This window comes from Rhinoderma darwinii, unplaced genomic scaffold (genome assembly GCF_050947455.1).
Source record: "Rhinoderma darwinii isolate aRhiDar2 unplaced genomic scaffold, aRhiDar2.hap1 Scaffold_4576, whole genome shotgun sequence".
In the NCBI taxonomy this organism is placed as follows: domain Eukaryota; kingdom Metazoa; phylum Chordata; class Amphibia; order Anura; family Rhinodermatidae; genus Rhinoderma; species Rhinoderma darwinii.
In genome coordinates, this window is record NW_027463984.1 from 1 (window position 1) to 13,537 (window position 13,537).

The following is a 13,537-nucleotide window of genomic DNA, read 5'->3' on the forward strand; positions in this document are numbered from 1 at the left end:
CAATGTATTCATTAATTGCATTTAATAAATGAGCTCATTATCACACATGACTGTACAAATGCATTGTCCAACAGGTGTTGAAATAATGGGATTAAAAGGGGAGATCCCTTCAGAAAGACAGAAACAATGGCAAAGAGAAAAAACACTTTTGGAATCTGATTTTAGTCAACACATAAGGGAAGGGTGCACCGGTCCTGGAAATACTGCAATACCAGGTCAATGCGTGGAGTGGACAGAGCAAGCTCTATTTCCATCTCCCTGTTCTAAAAATCCATTTAATATATGGTCCCCAGATAGGGGACGTATCAGATATTAAACTGATAAGAACAGATACTACACTTGATCTTAGCCAAAAGGCCGAGAAGCGATAACCCGAGCGGCCCTTGCCTTGCCCGAGCCTGTCCCATACTGCTGTTCACCCCTTGCAGCGATTCAGCCTACTCCTAGGCAATTCCATGGGGCCCTGCAGGCTCACACACATTTACAGCTACTAAGCGGGAGGTGAATAAAGGCCGGAGAGGAAGCCAGACAGGATTTGCTTCTTTTGCTTGCACCACAATGCAGTGCTGAAAGAGGAGGAATCTACATAAAAACGCCTTCCTGGCAACGCCCAAATGCCCTCCTGCCATGCAGATAAACACTGGCAGCGGCAGCAAGTGCATGCCCACAGCCACCCCTTGTTCCTTCACACCTTGTATCAGCTTTAATCCAGTCCTGTGCTGCCTGCTGAGCAGCACTGAACAACACTGCCTGGGCCCAGGCTTTTATCTCTGAGGCAGGCCCCATTATGATGTCAGAAAGCTGGCTCTGGAATCCTGAGGGCTCCACTATGACACGTGCAAAGTTCCGTCTGAACTTTATATAAGACTGTGAGGCTCAGTCAGTCACTCAGTGTTGCCTGAGAGGGCAACACTGCAACAGCCGGCCGCCAGGCTGTCTTTTTTTTGCACATTTATTTGCCTCCAGGAGGCCACAAGAGGGAGACAAGGGACTGCAAAATGGAAAATAGGCATCCACCAACTTTACAGACAACTTCTCTTTGCTCCTACAACCTCCATCCTTGCACAGTTTGTTATTCTTCCAGGTAACATAGTAACAAATCCAAATTGCTGCTCTCTTTGTAGGCAAGCAAGGGTTTGTTGCAACTGCAATTCTTACTTCTTCTTGAAATGTAGGGACGACAGTACATTCCATCACATCCACCTAGTGTACACAGGTAGGTCCATTGTGGCGGGTAGGCGGCTGGCTGCTTTAATGGCTGTTTGCTGTTCCCCTACTCCACTCCACTCCACTATTTGACTGTGGTGCTGCATCAATCAGTGGCTGGCTCAGGTGCAGCTCTTTAACTTACCTAGGAGGGAGGGAGGGAGGGAGGGCGGAGAGAAGACAAGGAAGGTGAATGAGCTGTTCCAATGTGAAATGCCGGAAACACAGAAACACAGAAGACACACACACACACACACACAACAAGAGGTGGCAATGTATTCATTAATTGCATTTAATAAATGAGCTCATTATCACACATGACTGTACAAATGCATTGTCCAACAGGTGTTGAAATAATGGGATTAAAAGGGGAGATCCCTTCAGAAAGACAGAAACAATGGCAAAGAGAAAAAACACTTTTGGAATCTGATTTTAGTCAACACATAAGGGAAGGGTGCACCGGTCCTGGAAATACTGCAATACCAGGTCAATGCGTGGAGTGGACAGAGCAAGCTCTATTTCCATCTCCCTGTTCTAAAAATCCATTTAATATATGGTCCCCAGATAGGGGACGTATCAGATATTAAACTGATAAGAACAGATACTACACTTGATCTTAGCCAAAAGGCCGAGAAGCGATAACCCGAGCGGCCCTTGCCTTGCCCGAGCCTGTCCCATACTGCTGTTCACCCCTTGCAGCGATTCAGCCTACTCCTAGGCAATTCCATGGGGCCCTGCAGGCTCACACACATTTACAGCTACTAAGCGGGAGGTGAATAAAGGCCGGAGAGGAAGCCAGACAGGATTTGCTTCTTTTGCTTGCACCACAATGCAGTGCTGAAAGAGGAGGAATCTACATAAAAACGCCTTCCTGGCAACGCCCAAATGCCCTCCTGCCATGCAGATAAACACTGGCAGCGGCAGCAAGTGCATGCCCACAGCCACCCCTTGTTCCTTCACACCTTGTATCAGCTTTAATCCAGTCCTGTGCTGCCTGCTGAGCAGCACTGAACAACACTGCCTGGGCCCAGGCTTTTATCTCTGAGGCAGGCCCCATTATGATGTCAGAAAGCTGGCTCTGGAATCCTGAGGGCTCCACTATGACACGTGCAAAGTTCCGTCTGAACTTTATATAAGACTGTGAGGCTCAGTCAGTCACTCAGTGTTGCCTGAGAGGGCAACACTGCAACAGCCGGCCGCCAGGCTGTCTTTTTTTTGCACATTTATTTGCCTCCAGGAGGCCACAAGAGGGAGACAAGGGACTGCAAAATGGAAAATAGGCATCCACCAACTTTACAGACAACTTCTCTTTGCTCCTACAACCTCCATCCTTGCACAGTTTGTTATTCTTCCAGGTAACATAGTAACAAATCCAAATTGCTGCTCTCTTTGTAGGCAAGCAAGGGTTTGTTGCAACTGCAATTCTTACTTCTTCTTGAAATGTAGGGACGACAGTACATTCCATCACATCCACCTAGTGTACACAGGTAGGTCCATTGTGGCGGGTAGGCGGCTGGCTGCTTTAATGGCTGTTTGCTGTTCCCCTACTCCACTCCACTCCACTATTTGACTGTGGTGCTGCATCAATCAGTGGCTGGCTCAGGTGCAGCTCTTTAACTTACCTAGGAGGGAGGGAGGGAGGGAGGGCGGAGAGAAGACAAGGAAGGTGAATGAGCTGTTCCAATGTGAAATGCCGGAAACACAGAAACACAGAAGACACACACACACACACACACAACAAGAGGTGGCAATGTATTCATTAATTGCATTTAATAAATGAGCTCATTATCACACATGACTGTACAAATGCATTGTCCAACAGGTGTTGAAATAATGGGATTAAAAGGGGAGATCCCTTCAGAAAGACAGAAACAATGGCAAAGAGAAAAAACACTTTTGGAATCTGATTTTAGTCAACACATAAGGGAAGGGTGCACCGGTCCTGGAAATACTGCAATACCAGGTCAATGCGTGGAGTGGACAGAGCAAGCTCTATTTCCATCTCCCTGTTCTAAAAATCCATTTAATATATGGTCCCCAGATAGGGGACGTATCAGATATTAAACTGATAAGAACAGATAAGGTTTCAACAAAGTTTTTTATTGGCAAAAATATTATATTTTACAGACTTTTTTTTAAAATTGAAACCACAAGATAAAATCAATGGCATAATACATAAATATTCATACATTTAAATGAATACAAAAGTAATAATAATAAGACCAGTAATACAGATGTTATAATAAAAGTACAGAACAATAGCAGGATAAAATTTATACAGGGCATAAAAGACATAAAAGAATAAAACCATTTTTATTTACAATGTTATGGTATTCCACATTTGCAAACACCACATGGATGTTGCTTCTTTTACCCCTAGCTGCTTTTTGTCCCTAAGATAATAAATGTACATTTCACTTAGGGCATATTTGACACAATTTTTAACATCAATAAAATCATGTTTAAAAAGCAGAATGTTCCTAACCTTCCAGATGGCATTCTTAAAACAGTTTAAAATGATCCAACAGACCATTTGCTGTTTAAAACTTGGGCAGTTAAAAAGACCATAAAACACGTATTCAAATTTAAGATCTTTAAGACCGCAGGCCCATTTCAACAATGGGCCTACCTTCCTCCAAACCTCCTGTGCATATGGGCAGTTCCAAAACAGGTGCATTACCGTCTCGTCGTCACCACACCTGTCTCTCGGGCACTTGGCTCTCGCCACCAGTCCTCGCCTATGCTGGAATTCACGGGTAGGGAGGCACTGGTGAACGATTGCCCAGGCAAGGTCCTTGTGCACATTTGCCATAAATTTCCCGAAAACGTTCCGCCACACCACCTTGGACCTTGCCTGTGAGAAATTTGAAACTGCCAGTGTATCCTCCTGCCGCCTACAGGAGAGTGACACTTTTTTCTGGTCCCCCAATATGTCAGGCTCCAATTCTTGGAGACCTAGGAGCCTGACAGTTTTTTCGAGCACCGCATATTGTTTTGGGGGACACAGAAGCACAGGAGAATTCAAAGGGACACGAAACCATCGTTTAAAAATCATGCCCGTAGCGTACTTTAAAAAGTAGCTAAAAATACCATCAGAATTATACATTTTAAAACAGAAGCAAAAGTATTTAATGTAAAAGAAGTTAAAAAGGTTAGGAACATCTCTCCCGCCATTGTCCTTACATCTGTACATAAAATCACGTTTTAGTTTTTCCATTTTGGAACCCCATAAAAACATAAAACAGATCCTGGTCACTTTTTTAATATATAAAATTGTTGGAGGGAAAACCATAGCTACATAAAGCATTATGGGTAATAAAACAGATTTAATTATTAAAACTTTTCCCTCCATGGTGAGATTTCTCAAATTCCACATTAAAACCTTTTTTTCCATTTTGGCAATTACTGAATCCCAATTGGGTCTCCCATCGTTTTCTTGATTAAAAACAATTCCTAAAATTTTTATCTGATCCTGCTGCATGTTAACTCCTGGTGTCACAGAGGAATCCCATACACCAGTATAAAAACAGTCACATTTATCAACGTTTAATTTAAAACCAGAGGCTTCACAAAAAAAGCCGGTGTTCCTCAATGCCCTTCTCATAGAAGCGGCGTCTGGGCATAGGATGGTGGCGTCATCCATATAGCCTAGGATTTTTACCTGGTTCCCCCTTCCTCCAGGTATGGGCACGCCTCTGATGACTTTATCATCTCTTATTAGGGTGAACAGAGGTTCAATGGCACAAATAAAAAGGAGCGGAGACAACGGGCACCCCTGTTTCACCCCTGATAAAAGAGGAACACCTTTAGTTAAAAATCCGTTGATAGAAATTTGGCTAAAACAGGATCGATATAAAAGCTTAATACGTGTTAAAATAATTTCAGGAACAGCCATCTTTTTAAGAACCATAAAAAGATATTCATGGGAGACCCGGTCAAAAGCCTTCTCGAAATCTAAGGATAAAATAGCAAGGCTTTGACCCCTTTCTTTAAAATACCAAATGATGTCACGTAAAATATTCAGGGACTCAGTAATTGACCTCCCAGGTACCCCACATACCTGGTTTGGATGGATTAATTTATGAATAAAAGGTTTAAAACGGATTGTTATTAGTTTAGCTAAAATTTTACAATCAACGTTTAAAAGAGTAATAGGGCGCCAGTTTTTTAACTGGTCCTTCTCACCTTTTTTAAAAATTAAGGACACAATCCCCCTCCTCCAGGAAGGGGGCAGCTCTTCAGTAATAAAAACTTCCTTATACAATAAAAACATGTCATTCTTTAAAATTTCCCAAAAAGCATGATAAAATTCGATGGGCAGACCATCTTCCCCAGGAGCTTTCCCATTAGAAAAACTTTTAAAAGCAAATAAAAGTTCCTCCAAGGTAATATTACGGGATAAAACTTCCTGGTCTAAAATATCTAGCTTGGCATCAAGGGAATTAAGAACATGTTCTAAAAAGGAAGGATCAATATTTTTCTTGTTAAAAAGAGATTGGTAGAAATTAAAAGCAGAATTTAAAATGCCGACCATAGTGGTTTCTCCTTCAAGGTTTAAAATGACATCTCGTTTATCCATTACCTTTTTGAAGAAGAACCGGGAACACTTCTCGCCATCCTCGAGGTACTTTACATGTGAATTAAAAATTATTTGTTTCCCTTTCTCTTCTATGGCATGTTTTATTTCAGCTTTAAGATTTAAAATATCATCATCAACATCCATACCAATCTCCTTCAATTTAAAAAGTACATGTAAACGTTTATTAAGAACATAAAACCATTGTTTTTTCTCTTTTGCTTTCTTCTTACCTGCTCGAATAAAAAAAGCTCTGATTTTGGGTTTAATGCCCTCCCACCAGTGTAGCATAGGCTGACTGGGCGCTCTATGGGACTGCCAACACTGGTAGGTCCGCACAAACTCCTCTTTAATGATGGGGTCCTCCAGGAGTGTGGTGTTTAGTCTCCAGGGACCCCTACAAGCTTTTTGCTCTCCCTCTAGCTCCAGGTGCACCGAAAGGAGCTTGTGATCAGATAAAATATTTGTTAAAAGCAAACATTTTTTGGGAATAAAACTATTAGAAGTGAAAATAAAATCAATTCTGGAGCTCACTCTTCCATTGGACCAGGTGGGGCCTGGGTCCGCAGGCAAGAGTTCCCTCCAGCAATCTTTCAATTTAAAATCACCAATAAAATTCTTGAGCAGGTAAGAAGTACGGTCAATTTTTCGATTAAAATCCCCACCCTGCCGGTGTTCTCCATCACGTACACAGTTAAAATCACCACCCACCAGCAGGGGGGTAGACCCAACACAAAACAATGGTAAAATCTCTAATAGTTCTGCCCTCTCCTGTTTGGTAGGAGGGGCATAAACGTTTAAAACACGAATTAAAATTCCATTAAAAAGCAAATGTATTAAAATAGCTCTGCCGGGCATGATTTCAGTCACTGTTTGGATGGAGATAAAACGACCTCGGCAGAGCAATCCAACCCCCGCAGAGCGACAGTCATTTCCACCAGACCAGACTGAGGGGCCTAGTTTCCAGTCCATCTTTAAATCTTGATATTCCAAGTCATTAGGGATTCCACATTCTTGAAGCAGGCAAAGGTCAAAGTCCACAGTCTCTAAAAATGAAAATAAAGCAGTCCTGCGGACAGGGCTCTTTAGGGACCTCACATTTAGTGAGGCGACTTTGATAGGAACCAACATAGTCTTAGTTGAGGTCAGAGTCCGAACCAGAAGAGTCGTACTCGGAGATCAGCTGCGAGTCTGGACCCCCTTTTTGAGGGGTCAATAAATCTTGGATGTTGGTAGGGTCAGAGCCAGATACGTGGGCGGCTCCAACCCCCACACTGCTCTCATCCGAACTCCGATAGGCAGCTTTCCTCCGAACTCCGGACTCCTCTTCCTCTCGCTGTCTCTTTGCAGAATGGCTCCTATCCATCTCCTCGAAGTCGCTCTCACCCATCTCTGGCCCCTGGCTGAAGATATCGCTGATGTCCTTACTGGGCAGCTGCACAGGGGCCTGTGAGGTCCCATCACTCTTGGCAACCTTTGCCTGCTTACGGGGAGCCTTCATCGCAAGCCCCTCCACAACCGCAGTGGAGGAACTTTGCTCCGACCCCCCCGTTGACCGGTAATGGTCAAAACGAGGCTCCAATCCAGCATATTTTAGGGTTTTCTTAATGGAGCCCTCGTCTGACACAGAGTGTCTCCGCTCCATGCCCACACTCTTGGGACAGGCGTCAGGTCCTACTGCAGAACCTACGGAGCCACGACGCCTGTCGCTAACCACTGCCTCAACAGGGTCCACTGCAGGCGGAGCAGAGGACCTGTTTGCAGAGGTGCCGGTCAACTTATGTCCAGCAGAGTCAGAATTCCTCCTGCTCTGCCTGGACCCGGTGGAATCCCTATGGCCGTCCCTCGAGGCTGACATCGGTGGGCCCCCCGATGGAGCTGTGAAGGACTTTGGCCTGGACCCCTCAGTCGTCAATGCTCGTTTTGGGGCATTACCAGCGGCGTCTGCACATGTTGCAAACTGCCGCTCTGGCCCTGGTCTGGGTGGCCCAGATTTCGCTCTGCGGGGGCAATCTTTAAAAGCATGCCCAGTCATGCCGCACAGATTGCACAACACCTCGGAACTGCATTTTGCCGCCACGTGTCCAACCTGGCCACACCTGTTACACTGCACCACATGGGGCCGGTCACAATGTTCTCTGGTGTGGCCATATCTCAAGCAGTTCCGGCAGGCTATTGGCATCTGGGGGTAAAATAAGAATCCTCGATTCTTCCCAATGGCAAAGTTCTGGGGTGGGTGATGTAAGCCTCCAATGCCATTGGGATCCTGGCGGAACTTCACCCAATATTTCCTTTTGCCGTTCCAGAAGCTCTGGGTGTTCAAGATTTTGTGTGAGAAGCGGACCTCCCTGCAGTAACGACTGAGGAAGGTTTCAATGTCACACTCTGAGACAAATGGACTGAACATGCACATCACGAGCGGGACTTCTTCCTCCCCGTAGAGGAATAAAAAGTTCAGTCCATTTAGCCGCTCCTCACTCTGGTCCGCATCAGACAATCTTTTGTGCATGTTGTCGCAACATGCCGCGGCCGTAAAGGATATGGTGTACCGACCGCGGCTTTCCTGGTCATTGAGACACAGGATGTCCGCCCGCTTGAGCCCCAGGAAGTCCAGCAGAATCACCTCCACAATGAAGCGAAGGTTCTTCCGCTGGCGATGGCCTTCTTCCACCTCGATGCGGACGGACTGGCGCAACCGGGTGTCCCCGGATGCAAATCCAAATGTAAATGGCATTTTCAGTGCCTGGGGGCTAAGCCTGTCCCTTATAGCAGCAAGGGCTCAGATTCCACAATTAAGTGGAACCCTCCCCCAAGGCCAAGGATTAGGGTACCCCAGACACCTACGAAGCCCGATAAACGCCCTCGGAACGCTCTTAGAAAAACGCCTCAAGGCCGGTTGACCTCTTGGGTAAGGCGCGATCGCAACTCGTTGTCCGGGGGCTAAGCCCACTCCCCAAATAGCAGCAAGGGGGTGAAGTCTCTCTGTGAAAAGAGACGATCCCCCAAGGCCAAGGAGCAGGGTACCCCGGACACCTCCCAACAAAACCAGATGCAGAAATACTACACCTGATCTTGCCAAAAGGCCGAGAAGCGATAACCCGAGCGGCCCTTGCCTTGCCCGAGCCTGTCCCATACTGCTGTTCACCCCTTGCAGCGATTCAGCCTACTCCTAGGCAATTCCATGGGGCCCTGCAGGCTCACACACATTTACAGCTACTAAGCGGGAGGTGAATAAAGGCCGGAGAGGAAGCCAGACAGGATTTGCTTCTTTTGCTTGCACCACAATGCAGTGCTGAAAGAGGAGGAATCTACATAAAAACGCCTTCCTGGCAACGCCCAAATGCCCTCCTGCCATGCAGATAAACACTGGCAGCGGCAGCAAGTGCATGCCCACAGCCACCCCTTGTTCCTTCACACCTTGTATCAGCTTTAATCCAGTCCTGTGCTGCCTGCTGAGCAGCACTGAACAACACTGCCTGGGCCCAGGCTTTTATCTCTGAGGCAGGCCCCATTATGATGTCAGAAAGCTGGCTCTGGAATCCTGAGGGCTCCACTATGACACGTGCAAAGTTCCGTCTGAACTTTATATAAGACTGTGAGGCTCAGTCAGTCACTCAGTGTTGCCTGAGAGGGCAACACTGCAACAGCCGGCCGCCAGGCTGTCTTTTTTTTGCACATTTATTTGCCTCCAGGAGGCCACAAGAGGGAGACAAGGGACTGCAAAATGGAAAATAGGCATCCACCAACTTTACAGACAACTTCTCTTTGCTCCTACAACCTCCATCCTTGCACAGTTTGTTATTCTTCCAGGTAACATAGTAACAAATCCAAATTGCTGCTCTCTTTGTAGGCAAGCAAGGGTTTGTTGCAACTGCAATTCTTACTTCTTCTTGAAATGTAGGGACGACAGTACATTCCATCACATCCACCTAGTGTACACAGGTAGGTCCATTGTGGCGGGTAGGCGGCTGGCTGCTTTAATGGCTGTTTGCTGTTCCCCTACTCCACTCCACTCCACTATTTGACTGTGGTGCTGCATCAATCAGTGGCTGGCTCAGGTGCAGCTCTTTAACTTACCTAGGAGGGAGGGAGGGAGGGCGGAGAGAAGACAAGGAAGGTGAATGAGCTGTTCCAATGTGAAATGCCGGAAACACAGAAACACAGAAGACACACACACACACACACACACACACACAACAAGAGGTGGCAATGTATTCATTAATTGCATTTAATAAATGAGCTCATTATCACACATGACTGTACAAATGCATTGTCCAACAGGTGTTGAAATAATGGGATTAAAAGGGGAGATCCCTTCAGAAAGACAGAAACAATGGCAAAGAGAAAAAACACTTTTGGAATCTGATTTTAGTCAACACATAAGGGAAGGGTGCACCGGTCCTGGAAATACTGCAATACCAGGTCAATGCGTGGAGTGGACAGAGCAAGCTCTATTTCCATCTCCCTGTTCTAAAAATCCATTTAATATATGGTCCCCAGATAGGGGACGTATCAGATATTAAACTGATAAGAACAGATTTTTTTTTTTTTTTTTTTTTTTTTTTTTTCATTCAGATCACGTCTTAAAAATCATAAAATTCAAAATAAAAAAGACTTAGATCATCACAATGAAAACTGAAAACGTATAATTAACTTTTGTTTTCCTCTTTCCTTTTTTCCTTTTAAGAAATCAAAAAAACATTCCTTTTTTAACAGCAATAGTTCCTAACATATCCACTAAATGTTCCTGCAAATCATTACCATCCCATTCACAGTTTACAATGCACGCTAACCACGTTGGCACACCATACCGTTCAAGAAACCCTGGTAAATTTTCTCTTACACAGAGCCGCACCCTTCTCCGCATTTTTTCAAAATTAATTTTACTACGTAACTGCTCTACTTCTTCCAGTAACCTGTCTCTTTCTGCTCTTTCCTCTTCTGAAATGACACTTTTTTTCTTTCTCTCTGCTTTTTTCCTTTTTTTCTCATCACTTTGCCCACTTCCTTCCAATTTCTGAAGCTTTCCTTCTTCCAAACTAACTTCCGCTTCCTTTCTTTTGACTATCTTCTTATTTTCCTCTTGTACCTCACGTTTGCTTTTCTTTGGGCATGATTTGAATATGTGCCCCTCCTCTCCACACATATTACATACTTTCCCTTTCTGACATTCATTATACTTATGCCCCTCTTGCAGACATTTTGTACACATTACTTTCTCACACGTTTCTCTCTCATGACCATAATCTTTACAATTCAAACAAAACATATCCATTCCCAAAAAAAATAAATTTCCACATGCACTTCCAATCTTAAACCGCGCTGGAGGAAACAATAGGTTTCTAGATTCACCAATTCTCACAAATTTACAAAGAAATTTCCATTTCCCAGTCCAAAATCCAAAGGGGTTAAACACTTTCCCCTTTCCCACCACCTCCTCACAAAACTTAGTGAGAAATGACTTAATGTCCTCTTCCTCCACGTAAGGCGAAAACATCTTTACGACCACCAACTTCTTGTTTGGCACAAAATGTGGTGTTACCTTCACACCCACAAGTCTTGGGTCCCTTTTACCTTCCTTCAAGCGTTCCAAAAAATCTGAATAAATTTCTTCTGTAGCGAAGGTAACGTCAAAGCACCCTCTCCTCGGATAGTCCATCACCGCCAAAATGCACGATCTCTCCAGCTGAAAGAAATCCAACAAAAGGACCTTCGTGATGTACTCCAAATCCTTCCTTTGCCTCTCAGATTCCTCCACGAAAAACCGGACCGCATTCCTGGTTCGCATATGTTCGGGAATTTCCTCCATCCTGCTCCAAAAGAATTCCAGCAATCTCCAAAGAAATACCTTCAGTACCGGAGTACCAGGCAGGTGATCGCTCCCCGTTGCCCTGGACTAATCCTCCTCCCCAATAGCAGCAGAGGGGTGAAGTCTCTCCTAAGAGAAACGATCCCCCCAGGCCAAGGAAAAGGGTACCAGGGCACCTCCTGACCAAGAAACAAGGCAATACCCTAAAGTACTACACTTGATCTTAGCCAAAAGGCCGAGAAGCGATAACCCGAGCGGCCCTTGCCTTGCCCGAGCCTGTCCCATACTGCTGTTCACCCCTTGCAGCGATTCAGCCTACTCCTAGGCAATTCCATGGGGCCCTGCAGGCTCACACACATTTACAGCTACTAAGCGGGAGGTGAATAAAGGCCGGAGAGGAAGCCAGACAGGATTTGCTTCTTTTGCTTGCACCACAATGCAGTGCTGAAAGAGGAGGAATCTACATAAAAACGCCTTCCTGGCAACGCCCAAATGCCCTCCTGCCATGCAGATAAACACTGGCAGCGGCAGCAAGTGCATGCCCACAGCCACCCCTTGTTCCTTCACACCTTGTATCAGCTTTAATCCAGTCCTGTGCTGCCTGCTGAGCAGCACTGAACAACACTGCCTGGGCCCAGGCTTTTATCTCTGAGGCAGGCCCCATTATGATGTCAGAAAGCTGGCTCTGGAATCCTGAGGGCTCCACTATGACACGTGCAAAGTTCCGTCTGAACTTTATATAAGACTGTGAGGCTCAGTCAGTCACTCAGTGTTGCCTGAGAGGGCAACACTGCAACAGCCGGCCGCCAGGCTGTCTTTTTTTTGCACATTTATTTGCCTCCAGGAGGCCACAAGAGGGAGACAAGGGACTGCAAAATGGAAAATAGGCATCCACCAACTTTACAGACAACTTCTCTTTGCTCCTACAACCTCCATCCTTGCACAGTTTGTTATTCTTCCAGGTAACATAGTAACAAATCCAAATTGCTGCTCTCTTTGTAGGCAAGCAAGGGTTTGTTGCAACTGCAATTCTTACTTCTTCTTGAAATGTAGGGACGACAGTACATTCCATCACATCCACCTAGTGTACACAGGTAGGTCCATTGTGGCGGGTAGGCGGCTGGCTGCTTTAATGGCTGTTTGCTGTTCCCCTACTCCACTCCACTCCACTATTTGACTGTGGTGCTGCATCAATCAGTGGCTGGCTCAGGTGCAGCTCTTTAACTTACCTAGGAGGGAGGGAGGGAGGGAGGGCGGAGAGAAGACAAGGAAGGTGAATGAGCTGTTCCAATGTGAAATGCCGGAAACACAGAAACACAGAAGACACACACACACACACACACAACAAGAGGTGGCAATGTATTCATTAATTGCATTTAATAAATGAGCTCATTATCACACATGACTGTACAAATGCATTGTCCAACAGGTGTTGAAATAATGGGATTAAAAGGGGAGATCCCTTCAGAAAGACAGAAACAATGGCAAAGAGAAAAAACACTTTTGGAATCTGATTTTAGTCAACACATAAGGGAAGGGTGCACCGGTCCTGGAAATACTGCAATACCAGGTCAATGCGTGGAGTGGACAGAGCAAGCTCTATTTCCATCTCCCTGTTCTAAAAATCCATTTAATATATGGTCCCCAGATAGGGGACGTATCAGATATTAAACTGATAAGAACAGATTTTTTGATTGAAAAATGCTTTATTGACAATCAATCGTCATCATACAAACATTACTGCGACGCAGCGCGAGCCATGAAGCAGCAAATAATAAATAATAACAGTCGTCAAACATAACATGACAGTATAATACACAGTACAGGCTAGCCTATGCTATACATTACACCACATGCTACACTAACATTCTTGCATTCACTAAAGCCAAACAACAAAGCATTACAGACAAGTGATGGGATAGGGGAGTGGGTAGGAGGGGATAGGG

General features: G+C 45.2%; 3 non-coding genes and 3 pseudogenes across 3 annotated transcripts; all 6 read right to left on the minus strand.

Moving 5' to 3' along the window:
• Positions 1 to 178: 178 nt before the first annotated feature.
• LOC142718003 (U2 spliceosomal RNA) lies at positions 179 to 369 on the minus strand. Its single transcript, XR_012872160.1, has one exon. It is a non-coding gene; the product is annotated as a U2 spliceosomal RNA (small nuclear RNA).
• Positions 370 to 1,655: 1,286 nt separating this feature from the next.
• On the minus strand, positions 1,656 to 1,846 carry LOC142718019 (U2 spliceosomal RNA). The gene has a single exon (XR_012872173.1). It is a non-coding gene; the product is annotated as a U2 spliceosomal RNA (small nuclear RNA).
• A 1,286-nt stretch (positions 1,847 to 3,132) lies between these two features.
• On the minus strand, positions 3,133 to 3,324 carry LOC142718033 (U2 spliceosomal RNA). Its single transcript, XR_012872187.1, has one exon. It is a non-coding gene; the product is annotated as a U2 spliceosomal RNA (small nuclear RNA).
• A 6,843-nt stretch (positions 3,325 to 10,167) lies between these two features.
• Positions 10,168 to 10,376, minus strand: LOC142718036 (U2 spliceosomal RNA; annotated as a pseudogene).
• A 1,351-nt stretch (positions 10,377 to 11,727) lies between these two features.
• LOC142718051 (U2 spliceosomal RNA) lies at positions 11,728 to 11,838 on the minus strand (annotated as a pseudogene).
• A 1,286-nt stretch (positions 11,839 to 13,124) lies between these two features.
• Positions 13,125 to 13,299, minus strand: LOC142718028 (U2 spliceosomal RNA; annotated as a pseudogene).
• Positions 13,300 to 13,537: the final 238 nt, after the last annotated feature.